Below are 8,297 nucleotides of genomic sequence, written 5' to 3'. Positions count from 1 at the left end.
CAACGATGGATAGGAATATCGTTGCACCCTAAATGCCGCCATTTAACGTGCGATCACGACGGTTTTTCAAACTGTCCTACTGCCACACGTCCATCAATGATTGTGATCGCTGCGAAAAAGAAGATACCGCTTCCCACTCGCAGGGCTTGCGAAAACCGCCCGGGAAACTAGAAACTGGAAAGTCGGGGCCGTCAAGAGTGCCCTGTTCCCATCCACACGACAAACCAGATTGCCGGAGATAATGTGCGACGAGGCCTTGACAGGTCTGTCTGAAACCCTAAGAGGAGAGCCACCCTCTTTGCAGTCACAGAGGCTTTGAGTGAGCCTGCTTCTGCGACCAATAGACTGCCAAAGCTTACTAAACCCTGTAAAACTTAAAGAGTCCACTCCTCTGCTCATGCCGCTTCTGGGTTGTCAGTATTACCTTCCAGGTTCCTGTTTCTGAACAACAACCTATCTTCTTCTGCTTGATCATGGCATTTCGCCTTAAGATCCAGTCCAGTTAGCTCTTGCCAATTTGTTGCAAACATTTCCTCTGCGCAATTCACTCCTTGATTGGACAGGAGGTCCGCCAGCTTGTTGGCCGTCCTTTGAACATGTTTGAAATTGCTGGTACAGAGGTCTTGAAGGTGGTTGTGGATCCTTTGAAAGATCTGATTGAGCCTCCAGTTCTTAGAGACCTTTTCCGGAGCAGTACCCCAGCTGATCTTCTTGACTGAGTTAATGATTAACTCAGAATCCACTTCCACAATCACATTGTGTCGATTATCTAGAAGAAAATATTATAAACAATGTTCCATAGCCATAATTTCTGCCATATTTTTGGTGTCTTTTCCAAGATGGCCATGGAATATAAAATAGATTGTGTACATTCAAAAAAGAAAAAGAAAGCCTTTTTTGGAGGCCTCTTAAGATCTAAATGCCAATTTTTTGTGAGATGGCTTGAAGCAGTATTGGCAATATCATGACTTGAGCATGAGGCGTTTGCTTCAGTCTTCTCTCTACATCAATAAAGCATCAAGTTCATCATCATGACGAGAGAGCTTGTCCTTTAGTGTGTGAATTTACTTAGTGAGGAAAATGAGAGAGATAGTTTGTTGATTTAGCGTCCATTTAATTTCCATGTTCTCCGTCTAAAGGTCCTCAATTTGATGGTTGTAGACATTATAGGCACTGGTGCCTCCAACAGAAGTAGAGATTACCTTCATAGTAAGCATGACTGATGTTCAAATAGGGGGGAAGGGGTGGGCACGGGCAGGTGACAGAGAAGGAAGGACTCAAGATATTAGAATATGAAGTGTTATAACAATCAAATGTCATTTAGAAAATTCCAGTGGACATAGAGCCAATGGAAGTTACATGCATAGGAGGGGCATCAACAAAGAATACCAACATTTCACAAGGATTGAACAAATTTAGTGAACCTAGAATAGAGGGAGATTCGAGAAAAGGGAAACTATCAACCAAGGGTTGAAAAGTGCTAGACGAACAAATGGTTTCTCCTTCAGGAATAGAGGAAACCAAGAAGTAACATAATTTAGGAATAGACCAACTTGTGAATTTCACCCTCTATCATCGAAGTCCAGACATCTAAGGAAACCACGAGCTCGACAAATGCCACTTATATACATGCATTGGGAAGTTTCTCAAACACTTTTGAAGAGGTTTCCCCACTTGGAATGTGAGAGCTAATTACATTTCATGTTGATGTTAATAAAGCATGCATTCATGCAGAGCTGATTGCAAAACCTATTGTCACCAAGGATGGCAGACCAAACAGTATTTACAAAGAAAATTAATAAAAAGGACGCTTAATAGCAGTAGAGAGGATGACCCCATATAAATTGCACCTTGGTGTAATAGTGAAGGAATCCATACATAGGTTGTGGATTTAAATTAAGGAACATTATCCTTGCATGAAGAGGCCATCAAATCACCATTAATTTTCATGATGCCCAACATCTTAGAGTTCATCAGAAATCAAGGTTCCTATTCAATTCAAAGCAAGCGACTTTTTCCAAACACGAAGGAATAAGCATGTGGATTAAATGGGTTATGCATCTCTACATGGTCCTCTTTCTCATTTGCAGCCATGACATCATTCAAAAACCATTACATGTGATCCTTAAACATTACATTTCCCTTTATATTACCTTTGTGATTCAGATGTGATGCAGTTGGCATGAGGTTAATATGCATCAAACTAAAACCTCAGGTATGGTTCTCCCATGCTTGGAGCCATTTCTTTATGTCTAGCTCACATTGAGGAAGCAGACTAGATTGACTTGGTGATGTGCTTCTAAGTTTTGACTTCTGAGAATGTGGAAGAAAGACTTCAAGAAGAGTTGTTCCATAGTATGTTCAATCATTTGTAGAAAGAGCTTGAGAAATGTTACCTTGCACAAATGGTGTATAGTAATGAGATAGCCTTCCAAGATTACTATGTGGGAGATTCCTAAATCTTGAACAAGTATTGTACTTAGTAATAGGCGATACATTTTCTCTTGGTTGTTGGTCTTCTTACCGAGCTCTAAAAGCACTTGTAATTCATTTTCATTCGAGATAAAATATTATCTCTCTAGAAGTACTTGGTGATTAATTTTCCTTCCAAATATTATTCCTCCTACTCCCCCTCCTACAACCCTATTTATTATTTTTTTAGATAATGAAAAAAATATTGTAAAACTAAAAGTGAATTAATTTATCTAAAATGTATTTCTATCTTTAAAAGTAAATTATTTAAAAAATTAGATTTCTTAAAATCTTTTAAGTTATCATTTAAAAATTAATTTTAAAATCATAAAAATCTTAAATCTTAGAGGGTTCGAAATGTTGACTCCAAGAAATTATTAGATGTGATCATTCCAAAAGAATCTACTCTAAACATTATGGATCAGAGAAGTCTAAACTCAGAAATATTTTATTTCATTTTAATTTTCAAATACTTTTATTTTTACACCATAGAATATCTTGACAATACATTTTTATCATAATTGTTTTACATCTCACATACTTACTTAAATTTAAATTTATCAAAATGATAAATTAATAAATATTATAATTTTTAAATTAATTAATTTATTTATTTTAAAATTACACATTAAATTTCATCTATTTTATATAATTTTAAAATAAATATATTTATGTGGTCTAAAAATACCATTTTTTTAAAGTATGATAAAAATTTGAAAACTTTTAACATTTCTAAAAAAGCTAAGCTATGGTTTACTAAACCTTAAAAAATATAAATTTAATCAAAACATTTTCAAAAACAAGCAAGTCATCCTAGTCTTGCCAAGTTAATAAAGTCACACAGATTGACACTGTTATAAAATATTTTTATAATTAATTCCAACATGAATATAAAACAGACAATCTAAGAAAGCATGTTTCATATTTAATCTCTTAAAATTTAGAATCTTGAATCTTGTAGGTTACAAACGGTTTCGAATTTACAACTTCAAATTTCACTACATAACTGAGCTCTTGCTCTGGATTGTTCAATATGAAGCTCGGATTCTTCAATATGAAGCTTGTGGCTTCAAAGCTCTTGCTCTGGATTGTTCAATATGAAGCTCGGATTCTTCAATATGAAGCTTGTGGCTTCAAACTCTGTTGGCTGCCGCTTGACAGGATGCTGCGTCTCTCTTTAGGATGTCCCAGAGGCAACCCGTCGTCGTAATATTGTGCTCTCGGCTTCAGCACCTCAGACAGAAAATCATGGCGAATTGAAGGGTCGCCGAATGTGCAATCGAATCTGCTACTAGTGCTGTTGTTGGATCGAAAGACCTGACGTGTATGCAGCTGTTGAACGAACATGGCTTGGACTATCAATCGTAATGGCATTAGTTCGTTCTGAACAGCATGAATGCAAGTTCCCTGAGAGTTTTTGGCAGCTCAGAGGTTTGCACAGGGATAGGGGCTCTTGCTGAGATATTTGAGGATGCGCCTATACAATACAAACCAAATGCTCATTATCAAATGCCAACCTCAACCAACCAAGCAAATACAGTTAAAAATGCATTATCTTATGGAGAATTGAAGCATGCATTTTCATGGCATGAATATTAGCATAGCATTGATCCATACCAGATCTAGTGAGTCTGAGATTAATTAAGCATCTCACTTATTAGGTTACAAGCATAGCTAACAACTATTAAGCAACTTATGTCTTCAAACTTTGTCATCTCAAATCCATGGAGAAATTGCTTCAAATATCACTATGCCTTTTTCCTTTGAACAAATCTAAAATTGGTCATTCATAAGCACAATTTTGTGAATTACAAACCAGAAAGGCAATAAAACCCTAATTGGTGCATGCATAAGCATACTTTAGTGATTTACAAAACAGAAAGGAAATAAAACCCTAATGGGTGAATGTAGACGTTCACCATAATGATATTGCTCCAAAAATACTTTTCCTTCTCCTTTGAACGAGAGTAATGCTAAAATATTGTAAAATTGGTCATTCATTAGGACATTTCTGTCATATATAAATCAGAAAAGAAATAAAATCCAAATAAGGACATGCATATTCTAGCGGTTGAGTTTTCTATTAATATCATAGAGTTTTTAATTATGGACAAATTTCAGTGTCTTGCAAATATTGTATATTGTGTAGAGCAGAGGATTACTCTTATCAATATTATGAATTAGTTAAATCAGATTACATTGGACGCATCAACACTAAATGATTGTAGTGGGACTGAACTAAATTGGATTAACTGAAACTGAACTAGGACACTTGGATGGGTGGTTTTGACACCTAACATGTGGTTGAAATTAGTTTCTTCAACACTCCCCCTTAATTACAACCAGTTAAAATTTCAGTTAAGATGCATGTTAGTGTATGTCTTAGCTAGGCGTACAATTTTAAAAAATTGACTTCAACTACATTTACTTTTGTTCTTCTTTTCTTCCAAAGCCTGTAGCCTCTAAATTTTTTCAGCTTTTTCTTTTTGTTTAAGGCTTCAAATTTCAATTTTTTGATTTGCAGGTGCAGGTCTTCCATTGTTCCAGGTTGTCCAAGCATGTCCTATACTTCTTCAAAAAATCGCTTGTATGTGGGTTGCTGCCACATATTATCTTCTATAGTGTGGTTTTCATCATCAATATGCTACAACATAAGATGAGAATAAAAATTTATCTCTTCAAAACTCCTATAGCTGATAATCTCATTGATGTGTTCATCATGCATGTTGCCTTCAACATTCATTTATGCAGCTTCTATGTGGACCTCACCTAGACATGGTGTTCTATGTCATGCCTCAAGGAAATTTATCTTTTCATAATTGTCTTGTTTACCTACACATTGGAAATCAATGGTAAATTTAAAAATATCTGCATAACCACATTGGTTCTGTTCCTTGTGCTCTGCAATGGGAGCTTTCTCTTGTTGCGTTTCCTTCTCTACCTCTACCACTGTCTCTATTTTCTTTTTGTGGGCTTCCTTCTTTGCCTTTGCCTTTATCTTTGTCTTTGTCTGTGTCTCTTCCACTTATGTACTAACTTGTGTTGTTGCAGACATATTTTTTTCCACTTGGTTTTCAAATTTAAGTGGGATTATCTAACCAAACAACATCATGTCAATATGATGTTTTTGTTGCATCGCCTGCAACCATTCATCATAACCAACAATTATTTATCAAATTTTAAAATCAACAATATTAATTGTTGGATTCACCATAGCATTGACAACTCTAATGAAAGCTCCGTTGTCATCAACAACGTGGAGAAGCCTCTGCATCTTTTGTCAAAGTTTTCCATGGACAAGCTCATCATGCAAGAAGTGTCGTACCAAATCTCGGTAGGACTGTCAGCTCGACTGCATCGGAAGAAGAAGGCACCCTGGCCCACTCTTCCGTTGTGGATAGGATTCTACAAGATATAGAACCTCAAGCATGCTGATGCTAAGACAGAAGAGTTCAAAAGATTTACTTTCGGCGCCAAAATCTTCAATCCGTACGACCCGCATTACTTTGTAAATGATCATTGTGTGAGAGTGAAATTTCCTTGGATCCACGAGTTGTGTTATTGGGCTGAAGAAGACCCATGGAGATATTGTCACAACTTATCTAGGCTCAATGAACCGGTCAGCATCGTTGTGGAATGGTTAACGAAGCAACATCTAGGAGAGCACCAGCAGGAGAGGGTAACATACTTGCGTGCGACAAAGGCAAGAGAAATATTATCAACAGCACATAAGTAGAATAAGGATGCAAGTTTAGAGCAGACCCACTTTTGGAGAAAGAAGTTTTGGAAATAGAGGTGAAGATGCAACATCGCGATAAGAGGAATGCACAAAAGTAGAGAGATAAACAGAGGATGGAGGAAACAGTGAAGGAGTTGCAAGAGTTGAAGGAGCAACTCTGGAAAGAATAGGAGTTGCGCAAATAGGAGAAGGAAGCACAACAGGGACGTACACAAAAGGGGGCGCAACATGCAGAGATTGACGAAACTGTGCCCCCACAAGTGGTAGAATCATCTAAGCAGCTGGCACAAAGCAGACATCATGAGAAGTTGCAGGATTGGGACTTCCTTCAAGAGATTGAACGAGTACATGAGAAAATGAATACGAAGATGGAGTAGCCAGAGTTAGAACAAGACATCGACCTCATGCCTTACCACCAAGTGTTTGGCTCACCAGCTTCACTGAATCCGGAAGAAAAGCAAGTCTTGAGTGACCAAGGAGCTACTAGGATCCTTGGAGACAATCCGGAAGAGGAGATACACAACATATCATTCGACGAGTCACAACATAGAGTTGTGCAATCGCGCAGAGTGTCTACTCCGGATGTCCACACATCTCCTACGCAGTTTGAGGAACGAGTGATCATGTTTGATGTGTGCAAGCATCCAACAACATTGGTTGATGCTACTAGAGAATATGTCGAAGCCACTAGCTCGAGTGTTCGCTTCTTAATAGCAGAGAATGAGCGAATGGATAAGGAGCTATAGTAACCAAGCAGGGAAGAGAGCTGGTTACAGCATCTGCCCGAGTGGAGTTAAAGAAGGCGATACTGGATGAAGTATCATCCCTTGAGACAGTCATGCAGGTATTGTATTCTAGATTTGGTACCATGCATAAGGCAGTTCTCCATCTCAACAGTTGGCAGTAGCGTTGTGCTAGGAGAGCATGTATCTTTTCAAACTCTCATACTATTGTTGATCGCATACAAACATGGACAATGAGATACAAGGGAGCCCCATTACACCTGCCCAAGATGACAAAGCCCATGGTGGTTAAGTTGAAGGCATGCATTTGGAGTCGGATTCGGAACTATGAGGAACTCCCGTAGCTCATCACTAGTTTGCAGGCTTCCCATGCACGGGTGTTCAGAAGCATGGATGTTGTTGTGTAAAAACATGCAATCCCATCTATTGGGACACTCACCAAGGCAAAGATAAAGGGTCAATTCCGACAAGAGCTGGACTCATACATTGACAAGTTAATGCGCATACCCACCAGCGCAGACTTGGCGATCAGTGCAGACACTATGCATCAGTATGTCGCTAGTCCGCCACACTGAAGACAATGATGCGCACGTTATTAGATGAGTTGGACAGAGGAGCCAAAGTAGTGTACTAGGATGCAACAGAGGCAAGAGTTCATTTCTAGAAAGATGTCACCACAAAGTACATGGACACCATCATAGACTACCAAGTTGGCATCAGTTCGCCACCCTCAACCATCGTGAGGATGTCGAAGAGTTGGTATTCCCACAGTTGTCCGAATCATAGTGATGTTTTGCATGGCTTGCTCAAGCATTTTTTATCTCACATGGGTACATGTGCAGATTGTGTGTAACATCTTGTAAAGTGGAAGTTCAAGTGTCGATAGTTGAATGTAATAGTCATATAGTAGTTGAAGAGTCGTGAGGGTAGGTGAACAATCATAAAGGGCAATGTCAAGGTTCACCCCACCCTTTGCTATTTATAGTACCTCATAACTCATTGTACAGTCTTTTGGTCATCCAAGCTTCTGATAGGAGTATCTTAGACAAAGCTTGTAGAGTATTATAATGAGCCTTGGCTTCTCCACAGTGTTGAGCTAGTACATCTCTTTGGAGGAGCAAGTGGCAGTGACTGTAATGTTCTGTTATCGGGACTAGTGGTTGGTCATGGTTGTTTTGTATGATAGGAACTTTCACTTATCAATATAACAGAGCCAACACGTTTCATGCATATGTTGTTATTGTATTTCAGTTAACTTGGTTACTCTAATGATATATGTATCTGTTTTCTTACGCATGTATGTATAGACTCTTTCTATATATGTATGTATGAATCTTACTGAG

General features: G+C 38.2%; 1 pseudogene; it reads right to left on the bottom strand.

Annotated features, from left to right (window-relative positions):
- Positions 1-395: 395 nt before the first annotated feature.
- The window catches only part of LOC149201420 (BTB/POZ domain-containing protein At3g26490-like), a 51,164-nt pseudogene continuing 43,262 nt past the window's right edge, over positions 396-8,297 (bottom strand).

The sequence above is a fragment of the Pinus tabuliformis genome, chromosome 2_1 (assembly GCF_031772625.1).
Source record: "Pinus tabuliformis cultivar Carrire ecotype Pingquan chromosome 2_1, CPIR1, whole genome shotgun sequence".
Taxonomy (NCBI): Eukaryota; Viridiplantae; Streptophyta; class Pinopsida; order Pinales; family Pinaceae; genus Pinus; species Pinus tabuliformis.
Note: the sequence above shows the minus strand (reverse complement) of the source record. Positions and strands in the feature narration are given on the sequence as shown.